At 35.1% G+C, this 12,307-nt stretch overlaps 1 long non-coding RNA gene across 1 annotated transcript; it reads left to right on the top strand.

Moving 5' to 3' along the window:
* Positions 1-7,776: 7,776 nt before the first annotated feature.
* Positions 7,777-9,014, top strand: LOC120359540. The gene is made up of 2 exons (XR_005576316.1): positions 7,777-7,977; positions 8,967-9,014. It is a non-coding gene; the product is annotated as an uncharacterized LOC120359540 (long non-coding RNA).
* Positions 9,015-12,307: the final 3,293 nt, after the last annotated feature.

Below are 12,307 nucleotides of genomic sequence, written 5' to 3'. Positions count from 1 at the left end.
TATGACTGAGAATGCTTAACTTTCGCAACTTACGGTTTTACTAGAGTAGAGCTGTGAATGAATACTACACCTCCATAAAATTTTATTAAAATCGGTAATCCACTGCTGGCGGGTTCCCCTGTAAGTACAATTTAGCTATGATACATAAACAACGTGTAAAAATTTTGTGTGATAAGAAGCATTATTTTAGAAACCTTATTACCGATCCGATTATATAGAGAGATAGATACGATTATATCTGGTGGAATAGAAATTCGAGGCCTTAAAGCAACTCAAATCTCTCGCAGAAAATTAATCCAAGATTCTGTTATTGGGGAACACAAATTTATAGCGCATGATAACGCAAGATTTTCTTTAAAAGAAGTAATTCGGATATCGGCGCAACTCTCATTAGAAGATCATCAAACTACTAAAGTAAAAGCTATCGAATTAGTAGAAGACGTTGATGATATTGTATCAGAACATCTCTCATCCTCGTTGCTGGTAGAAGCTTTTAGAGATATACCGTTAATACAAGCGAGTATTACACTATTAACAACACCGAATCGTTTCAGTCCGACAGATTTATCGAAAAACATTTTAATCACTGATTTAAATAAAGCATTTGTGAATGACAAAATCTCAATAGTTGCCGGATTTAATCTTCTGACTAAACAAAAAATTTCTTTAGAACTTCTTTTGCTAGTAATGGCAAATTCGCGAATTCTTTCGATTTTTACAGCACATATTACCAAAATGAAAAGGTGGAAATATTTTGTAATGGTAGGGTGCTCTTTTGGATCTATACTCGCAATCGAAATAACAAGAAGATTGGAAGCTATGAATATTAAAGGCCAGCTGGTCCTCATTGACGCCGCTCCTGAACAATTACGAACTGCATACAAATATTTTATATCAGATGCAAATCTTAAGATTGCTGTATTCAAAAATATTACAAGAATTTATTTATCAGGAACTAATAAAAAGGTATATTTTTTCTTGAGTTTACATTGGAATTAATTTACAACATATTACTAATACTTTTGTCTTTATATGAAAAACGATTATTAATTATTATCTTCTCTTTTTTAGTTTTATATTTCAAGTACTTTAATGTTGAAATACACCTTATGTTAAAACAAATGATTTGAAAAAATTTTATACTAAAATATGTATTTTTTCATAGATGTTACTGGAACTAAAGGAATGTAATACTAGGGAAGAAAGATACAATATTTTCGCAAAACGATTTTTAGTTGAGAATACGTCACTCTCACCAGAAAATTTAAAAACGCTATGTATCACAGTTTACAAATATTCATCCTCTTTATGGCACTTTGATTATTCTACGTTGCAGCCTATTAAATCTCCTATCATCTTACTAAAATCTACACATTCGTTGTTTGCATCCGAAATTGAGGAAGATTTTGGTTTGCACAAGGTATTTTCAAAAAGCTGCTTGAACATATGTTTTCTGGTAATAAGTCAAATTTAAAACTTTGTTAATAAAACATAATTATTTAAGGTGACTCAAAATATGGTAAAAGTACATTACGTTGAAAGTAATCACGTGACAATGTTGAAAAATGAAAAAGTGTCAGCTGCAATTAACGGAGAACCACCATTTATAATTTGATGTTATAATTTATTTCTAAATTCATATAATTAAAGTTTAAGTTTTCACTTTTTTTGAAATGGTGTATATATATATATATATATATATATATAGGGCAGTTTGGGGTAAATCTCATTTTGGGTGACTTAATCGCTCTCCATTAAAAATGAGTTAAATAAAAAAGTACAAATATTCTTTATCTAATTACAAATATCCTACAAAACTTGCTTTGACGATGCTTTTTGGTAAAAAGAACCATTTTCAAAGATAGTTCTTTTTTCGAAAAAGCATTGTCAAATTGTAGGGTATTTCTAATTAAATAGAGAATGTTTATAATTTCTTAATGAACTCATTTTTAATTGAGAGCAACTATAGTCACCCAGAGTAAAATCTGATTTACCCTAAACTACCCTATATATACAGAGTGAGTCATTTTAATCTATGGACCCGAATATCTTCCAAATAACGGTATCTACAAAAAAATGGTTTAAATAAAAGTTGACCAGGACAGAGGGGGTCATTCAATTGTACCATTGGTTTTTTTAAATGGGACACCCTATTTTTGACTGCGGATTTCGAAAGAGCGGAAAATTTTACATCAAACATGTCTTATGAAAAAATTGTTTTTGCGACCTTCGAAAGGTGAAAAATGAAGGTGAAATGCCTGAAAAACGATCTGGTGTACTTTTTCTGAAATGATGTGGTTTTCTAAGTAACACAAATGTGCATAATGCTTAAACAAAGTCAATGAATTGTAAAAGTGTTAATCACTTTGACTAACTTGACCTTGAGGTCAATTTTCAAGGTTGTTTGAGGCTCATAACGCATTTTTTGATTAGTAAACCCTATTTTTGATCGCAGAACCTGTTTCTTGACAATGGGCTCTTAAACAATGGCACTTTTTACATGAGCATAGGGACTTTTTAGTTTTTTGACCTGACCTTTTGAAGGTCAAAAGCACTTTCATCTTACTTTTAGCGTTACCCGGAAACAACGACGTGGACGTAGTAAGTTCTGTTTCCTTTAGGGTGCTTGATTATCATGAGTCCCCTTGCCTCTCACGTCGGGGTGCTTGATTATCGTGAGTCTCCTTGCCTCTCACGTCGGGGTGCTTGATTATCGTGAGTCCCCTCGCCTCTCACTGACACTGTTATTTAAATGAATTACCCACGGAGTGGGTTCAAAATTACCTCCGTTGGCTTCGAGGCATAACTGCAATCTGTTTTGAAAACTATCCACAGTTCTAAGCAGGGTAGCTCTAGGAATGGCTGCACAAGCTCTACGAATGCGGTCTATAAAATCATCTCTTGTGGTTGGTTGTTCAGCAAAAACAACATTTTTCAAGTATCCCCATAAAAAGAAATCAGGCGACGTCAAATCTGATGAGCAAGGAGGCCATTCAACTGAACCCCTTCGTCCAATCCATCTGTCATTGTAACTGGCATTTAAAAAGGCACGTACAATGAGTGCATAATGCGGTGCAGCACCATCTTGTTGAAGCCACATTCTTGCTCTTATTGCTAAGTTAACATCTTCTAATAAGCCTGGTAAGTGATCTCTTAGCAACTATAAGTAACTGTGTCTATCAACGTTCTCTTCAAAAAAATAAGGTCCAATCAAATAACCATTTACAATGCCGCACCACACCATAATACTCCACCGATTTTGATGATTTATTGGCCTATACCAGTGGGGATTAACATCTGACCAATAATGGCAGTTGTGTCTATTAAGTTGTCCGTCACTATAAAATTTAGCCTCATCTGAGAAAAGCACATAAAAAAATGTATCGCGCTCCAATAACTAAGGAGCGCGATACATCGTCTCAGGACCGTGCGTTACGCCGTCCGGCGGCGCCGTTGCTAAGGCGCGAGCGGTGGAAGGGGAGCAATAGGCGTGCGTCGAAGAATCCGGCCGAAAGTTGCAAGTAGTAATGTTTAAGCATTATGCACATTTGTGTTACCCAGAAAACCACGTCATTTCAGAAAAAGTACACCAGATCGTTTTTCAGGCATTTCACCTTCATTTTTGATCTTTCCAAGGTCGCAAAAACAATTTTTTCATAAGACAAGTTTGATGTAAAATTTTCCGCTCTTTCGAAATCCGCAGTCAAAAATAGGGTGTCCCATTTAAAAAAACCATCGTGACCTTGAAATAACCTTCAAAATTGACCTCAAGGTCAAAACTAATGGTACAATTGAATGACCCCCTCTGTCCTGGTCAACTTTTATCTGAACCATTTTTTTGTAGATATCGTTATTTGGAAGATATTCGGGTCCATAGATTCAAATGACTCACCCTGTATGTATATATATATATATATATATATATATATATATATATATATACTATTTAAAAAATGTGCAGACTTGAACTTTAATTATGAAGTTAGAACCGGAGTATATATATCATTCGGAATATATATGTATGGTGAAAGGGTTAAATAAAAGGTTTACATTTTGAAAAAAATACTATTTTTTAATTCAAAGTTCCATAGGCCCTTAAATACGTTTTATATAAAAATGTTTAATATAAAACTAATAAAATATATTTAAGTTATATTTAAACTTAATAAGACATCCCTTAATTCAATAACATAATTGTAGTGCGTTACTTATTAACGAAAAAAATAAGATCATAAATTATTATTTTGTAAGTCAATATATAGATAATTTGTGATTCTCGAGATTTTCGAAAAAATTCGGATTTGTATTAAATTTTACTTGATTTTAAATCTCTATAAACTATTCAAAAATCTCAAATCTACGGGCGGTATTCATAGTAGTAAATAATTTTTAATCTTCGATCGAAAGTGTAATTAATTGCAGATTTATTCACATTTTTCTTTCAATCCAAGATCGAAAATTATTTATGACTATGAATAAGGGCCTAAAACCAGTATTTGCAATCAAATCCTATTTCAAGGCGTTTTGGCGAGTAATGTCTTAAGATGCTAATACGTCTAATAACGCGTGATTGTTTCATGATTATTGATAGTACTAAAGACGATTTTGAATATAAGAATCGACTATGAATACCGGCCTAAGAGATTCTAATACAAAAATGTATCAACGCTCTTACAAAATACTTTCTCAACATTTGAATTTGATTCGTATTTACATCGTTCTCACGTGTCTATCTGACCTTCAAGTAACGTTTCAAACTCGCGGCTTACGTAAGTGCCATACATTTGGCGTCGCAACATTTGTCACATAACGGCATTACACTTTATTGGGTCGATTCAGGCTGAATCCGTCGCGATATATACGTCGCCCTTTCGAGCGAGATCGCCTTTTTGTCGTCTGTGTTTGATTTTTTTCATTCTTAACATGCTGTATGTTTAATTTTTCATTTTATTTATACTCTCTGCCAAATACAACACAGCTTGAGAAAGTTGGTACAAAACGATAAATAAAATTTTCACATCTCTTTTGGTCAGTTCCAGAAAATCCAAAAGATTATCAGATGTAATACTTTGGAAAAGATGTTTTCGGCAAAACCATCCTTTTTTTTTACCTCAATAACTAAAGTATTTTATATATTTTTTTGATCATGCATTCTCTGTACAATTTCACCATAAATTTTTACATCGGATTATAGTCTTTTCCCAAAAGTATTATTCAAAAATGATGCTATTCTGAAATAAATTCCAACTTTTGGTACTAACTGTATTTTGACTTCTTCTAAATGTCAAGAAAATGTTACTATTAAAAATTTTTATATTGAAAACAAATATTCTATTTTTTAGTGGTACCGTCTTGATTCTGAAGGATTTGCCTCTTATATACGGCCTCGAGAAGATATTCTAAAATGTAGAGGAATATCGAATAAATATGGGAGGCTAAATTTAAGACAATCCTCTTAATGCTAAAAAAATTCATTTTAGCAAATAACGTGCAATAAAAATAAATTTCGCAGCGGTCATGATGGGCGGCCGGATGCCAGGACATCGGGAGCACTGTGCATAGGCTGGTAGGAACCTTTAGTTACGTGCGGTCTTTTATATCACGCATAAGCCCCACCGCCACGACAAGGCGGTTCCTCATGGTGGGGATCTCCTTCCCGGCCAATTAAGGCACGAAAGGTTGGAGAGAGCTGAGGCACCCTCTCTAGACATGCTACTGGCCGCGCTTTGAAGTTGGTTATTTTGTGAAACATTGATATTTCGTGAATTTGACAATTCATTATAATTAATTTTAATTGCTTGTAATATTTTTATATGATTATGAAATGTGTGTGTGTATACAATGTGTGTATACAATGCATACACTAATTTCTATTTAAGTATGATTCAATCAATAAAGCATTTCAATATCATCGTAATTATTAAGAAATACGTTATTAAAATTTTGATTACGGATTGTGGGACACTCTGTATAATGTTAATATTTAAACCTTGTTTCGACGTTGAATCAACTATAATGTTTTTGAGTTATAACATATTAATCATTTCGATATTGACTCAATCTTGAACAAACATGCTTTTCTGATAAGATTTCAAGGTGCAAAATATTGCAAAAATATCCACTTTTTTATCGACTCAACCGACGTCAAATCAACTTTAAATCAATGTTACCGTTCTAACAGTGCAAGAAAAGAAAAATCTTGATACAAAAGAATCAAATACTGTAAAATTTCTTGGTGTTGCAAAAAAACGAAGATTTCATTACAGAGACATGTTCCAATCTCTCGACTAAATGCCATCAGGAACTACGATTGATGCATTTTTTATACTAGATATGAACAAATATACAGCCATAATCAATCATTTAGTACTAAATATTGGAATTTCAGTAAAAACTGTATATTTTACAACAGATTCTATCGATACAGATCTTTAAATTGCTATTTTAACCAATATTACTGAAGATTATTCAATAAAAATATAAAAATGTACATTATATTTTAATCCTCAAATACTGTGATCAGTACTCGCGGAAGCATATAAAAAAACAACAAAATGCTACATCTGTCTCATTTTTAAGTATTTTATGCAGCTATTTTCTTACCTCAGTATTTAAAGATATACATCAAAATTAATTTATAATACATTTATAAGACATTCCTACATTTGATTCCTATTATTTCGTTTAAAACTAATTTCATTTTATTTGCTTTAAAATTAATAGAGAAATAGAGGCAAGGAGTATAACGAATAGTCATTTAACGGTATATAAAAAATTTCCGTAGAAAAATTTTAAGGCTCTATACCTAACAATATAATAAGACAATGTAACAAAAACGCTATACGAATTTATAAGTGTTACTACTTATTTGAATTTATATATTATCTTTCCATATTTGCATGAAACGAGTTGCGAGGAATAAGACAATAACAATGTTTTGCATTTAACTCTTTAGATATGCCACGTGTTTGAATTTTATATCAGATGCATGAAAAAATTATCAACCTATTTTAACCTTAGAGAATTTATAATGATTGACGCATTTGTGTGATTTTTTATTGTATTTTTTACAATCTAATTAACTATCAAAATAGCCTAGAGATATTCCAAAAATTTATAGTCACGCAAAATAAGAATCAGTTTTGTTTAAAGATCAAAGGTCAAAATCATCAAAATCTTTTAAAATTCGAATTACAACGCTGAATTACTTATTTATGTTCTTAAATGGGTTTATTAGTTTATTAAAAGATGTTTAGACAAAATTTAGATTTTCTGTACACGATGCGATTTATTTGTTTTTATTACATTAAATATCCTTCTATCTTGTTAATATATATTATTAATTATTATCAATATTACACATTCTTTGAATATATATGAATAATTTAAACTTTTTTTGAAAGCGCTTTTTTGAAAAACCCCTCAGTATTCAAATATGAATAATATATTTTTAAAATAAGTCTCCTCGAAGTGTCAAATGTTAAATAAAATTCTGAAAAAATTTGCATATTTTACTTCTTATAAACTTTTCATGAGATTGAGTTTAATTATATGGAGATGATTTGACATAGTTAAATGTTAATGGAATTACCTTTGGATGTTCTCTTCTCTAATTTAAAAATATTAGAATTTAAAAATAAAATTAACTATTCTTACGTCATATAATTTTGTAATAAAGACAGGTTAAACAACAGTAAAATAACATCCATAATATTTATGTATGTACATGCATATATTGACATACATTTTACTTTACTCTTCCGCGACGTTTTGCGTCTTTGCGTATTCATATACAAGTCATTTAACATAGAAACATTGCAGAAATGTTTCAATTTACAAGATTGCAACATTGTATAACTATTGATTCAATTTTGGGCTTTTTGTTTTATCTGTTGTTTAACTACGACAAATCAAAATCTGCTACGTTCATCAAGTGGAGTAAATATATTAAATAAAAATTTTATAAGAAGAACTACGGTAACAAAATAATGAGTTTACCCTATGATCAGAAAGTACCGGGAATTTTTTATTTAAAAGTACCGCGCATGCGGGAACCGGTTTATTTTTTTTTCTTATCTTGGTACGACCTTAAGACGCACATCTGTCAGGTTTTAGTGCCATCCGATCATTAGTGTCTGCCTGGCGTTTGTTTACATCAGTCAACTTTTTTCATTTTGCCGCATTTTACCATGAATAATTTTGTTGAACAAAGAGTTTGTTTGAAATTTTGTGTTGCGAACGAAATTTCGTGTGCCGATGCACTGAAAATGTTGCAAAAAGCATTTTGCGAATCTGCTCTATCAAAAACAAGAGCATACGAGTGGTATAAAGACTTTAAAAGTGGTCGTACAGTGGTGGAAGATTTCCCTCGTTCCGGACGTCCATCGACGTCGAACACCGATGAAAACGTGAAGAAAGTGAAAGAAATGATGCTTGAAAATCGTCATATCAGCTTAAGAGAGATGTCTAGTGAACTTGGCATTGCATATGGAACGGCACAGCATATTGTGGTTGATGTTTTGGGTATGAGACGCGTGGCAGCCAGGCTCGTTCCGAAGGATCTGAATTTCTTGCAAAAACACCAATGAATTATTTGACCAAACATCAAGTAAATACCATCAAGCAAGCACCGTATTCACCTGATACGGCCCCGTGCGACTTTTTTTTGTTCCCCAAGTTGAAGTTGCCACTTCGTGGAAAGAGATTTCAGTCGATCGAGGAGATCAAAGAGAATGCGACGAGGGAACTAAAGGCCATCCCTTCGTCGGCCTACCAGGGATGCATGGAGGACTGGGTCAAGCGTTGGCACATGTGTGTTGCTTCAGATGGATCATATTTTGAAGGAGATAAAATAAATTTGCCTGAAATTTAACTCTATTTTGTTTTATTTAAAAATTCCCAGTACTTTCTGATCATAGGGTATATCTTATACGTAAAATATGTTTATGCAGTATTAATGCTTATAGAGTCATTAAATTGCTGATTTGGATAAAAAAGCAATAAACGAAAGAAATGAAAAAAATTGAGATTTAATTTATTCTTAAAAGGATGCTATACTGACAGGAATTACCGACACATTACAGTGTTCACCCTAATAGCACAAGATGTCCTCAGGATGATCTTGAATTCGTCCTGAATATTTCGGGACAATAATGGGACGGACTTAGAACATTATACTAGGATGAAAATTTCAGAACTTTCCGAGGAATTTAAAGGAATAAGACTCGTGAAATAGGTAATAATAGTAACAAAGGCGGCGAATACGAGTCAAGCGCGGTAGACGGTGCGCAAAAGTAAATAATCTGTAAAGATTTCAGATATACATAATTTATTATTAAACGTTTCGGCTCATTCTTCGAGCCATCTTCAGTAACAATTCGAAGGCGCAGCTGAGGTTGAATTTCTAAAAATATTTATGAATCTTTCTGAAATTGAGGGAACATACGGAACGGTGAACCAAGAGATTTTTTTTAATTCTTCAGATGTATTGTCAAGTAACTGTTTTTTTTATCTCCCCACGAAAAGGCATCTGAGTCGTTCTCGAATGATTTTAAAAATAAAGTCAAGAGGATAGTCATTTTCCAAAAGGATGCTGACGGTGAATTCCAAGTTCTTCCTGTGATATTTCGGGTGGGACAAAAGAAAAACTCGGTCGACAAGACATATGACAACGCCGCGTTTCTGTGAGACAGGGTGCCAAGAGTGGAAATAATAAATTATGTATATCTGAAATCTTTACAGATTATTTACTTTTGCGCACCGTCTACCGCGCTTGACTCGTATTCGCCGCCTTTGTTACTATTATTTCCGAGGAATGTTAAATAAACTAAAGGAATTCTATATACAGCCTACATTATACACACTGGACGTAATTTTAAGTCGTTCACAGCATACTATATCCAAAAGACGTCCTTGGGACGTCTAAGTCCTGAGCCTAAGGACGTTGTTAGGTCGTCTAAATCCTAAGTCAATCCTAAGGACGTCCTTTGACCATCTCTCTGTGTCATATGGCACAAACTAGGAAAACTAAGGAAAAATAGAAAAATTCACGGTTATAATACTTTTTCACATTCCTACATTATCAAATAATTAACTCCTTTAATGTTAAAACTTTTATTTAATACAAATTTGAATTTTAGCAAAGAAATTTGAGATTAAGAAATTTGCTTCAAACAAAAAAGATAAAGACTGCTTACGGAGGGTTAATCCAAAATATGTATAATATATAAGTATGTATATAAAGTATTTAAGAAAGTTTTTATTATAAATCATACTTAAACATATAAAATCATTCTAATAAAAAAAAAAACGTTTATTGTATCAAAAAATTAAATATATATAGAATTTGTTTTTTTATTGCTGCATTGCACTGCACTAGCTTTTTCTTCTTGCTTTCATCAAATTTCAAACATATATCTAAATATTATTTTTAACGCAGAATGTGCACTTCAGCAATAAAACTTCAGCAATAAAAAACAGGCCTATAAATACATATGACAGCTACTCTAAATCATTCCCGTAGGGGTCTGGAGTCGTTTCGGGGCCTCCCGAGGCCGTGCAACGACTCTAGATACAGGAATTGGCGTTCCTGCGGTTTCCCGAGCTCGCTAGGGGTCTGCGGTCTTGCATAGACCGTAGATTCAGGGACTTCAGCCACCCTGGCGCCCGAGCTGACACACCGTAATCCATCACGCGCTGAAATTACGTGCGGGATGGACCGGGGACCTTGGCTTCACCGCCCGGGTCGCGAGGAGTCAACCTCTATAAAAAATCAAGGAGGCGGCGTCTGAGTGTCGTGTCTTCGCGCCTCAGACGCCATGGTGGTGTGTGCTATGTTTAATGTACGGTGTTCGTCGCGGCGGGAGGTCGGGTCGCCTTCTCCCTGCGGAATCCTGGAGCGATCTTCCGGTCGATGGTTAAATCCCGCGCGTTGACCCGCTGGTTGTCGATGTCTCCGGCTAGCCCGGGCGCATCGGCACCGGGCCCTCGGGCCTAGGATCAGCCCGTAGGTTTGCAGGTTTTCCGGTAAGTATCCGTCGCGGGCGCCCTGGCCCGCGTACAGGCTGGTCTGGTGGATCGCATTGAACTTCTTCAACGTCTTCGTCGGACGACGGAATGATGTGTAGATCGGGTTCTTCAGCCGGTGCGTCGGCTATGCCCTCCGTTGGATCGTTCTCTGGTTGGTCCATGGTTCTGTTGCTTCCGATTTTTGTGGTGTGTGTGTCAGCTTCGGTTTTGTCGTCGAAAATTCCTTTCATTTTATTTTCGATGATGTCATCCGCGAGCTCTTCCTGTGTGTCGATCTGATCGTTTTCGTCTAAGAATTTTACATCTCTTGCGACTATGATCCTTCGATCTTTGGGGACCCAGATGCGATAGCCTCGCGAGGTGTCGTCGTAACCGACTAGGATGCCGTCGATGGCCCTTGGTTCGAATTTTCCTTTGTTCGGTGTTTTGTTTAAAAATAGCACTTTGCATCCGAGTGATCGGAGGTGGCTTATGTCGGGTTTTGTTCCATGCCAGAGCTCGTGTGGCGTGCGGCCATCTAGGCTCTTAGAGATGCAACGATTTCGTATGTAACTTGCCGTATTAATGGCTTCAGCCCAGAAGTGAGTTGGGAGATTAGATTGATCCAATAGGCATCGTGCTGTTTCGACCAAAGTGCGATTCTTGCGTTCGGCGATTCCATTCTGCTCAGGGGTGTGAGATATGGTTAGTCGGCGTTGAATGCCCGATTCCTTCAGCAGTGTGTCCATGACGGAGTTGCAAAACTCCTTCCCGTTGTCCGAGTGGAATGCCTTTATTTTGAGGCCAGTCTGATTCTCGACGAATTTCTTGTATTCGGTGAATTTGGCCGAAGCTTCGCTCTTGCTTTTCAAGAAGTAGACATGACACCATCTCGAGTGGTCGTCGATGATTGTCATGAAGTAACGTGCGCCTCCTATTGAATTGGTGCGCATTGGTCCGCACAAGTCGGAGTAAATAATTTCGAGGCGACGTTGAGACTTGTGAACACGAGGATTAAATGGTAAGCTACTCAGTTTTTGTTTGATGCATACCTTGCAATTGGAGGTTTCGTTATTTTCTCGGAGCTTGAGTCCTGATGCAGCTTGCGTCTTTGACATCCGCAGGAGATCAGTCATATTTAAGTGTCCAAGTCGTTCGTGCCAGATTTGGATTTTGGATTTCTTTCCTAGCGTGGCAATGTTTGCTTCTTGAGCGGATGCTTCCAGGAGGTATAAATCGCCCTGTCGTTTGACAATGAGTTTGGTGTTTCCTTGATGATCTTGTATAGTTGCCTGTTTCG

This window comes from Solenopsis invicta, chromosome 14 (genome assembly GCF_016802725.1).
Source record: "Solenopsis invicta isolate M01_SB chromosome 14, UNIL_Sinv_3.0, whole genome shotgun sequence".
In the NCBI taxonomy this organism is placed as follows: Eukaryota; Metazoa; Arthropoda; class Insecta; order Hymenoptera; family Formicidae; genus Solenopsis; species Solenopsis invicta.
This window is presented reverse-complemented; position numbering and strand designations above follow the sequence as displayed.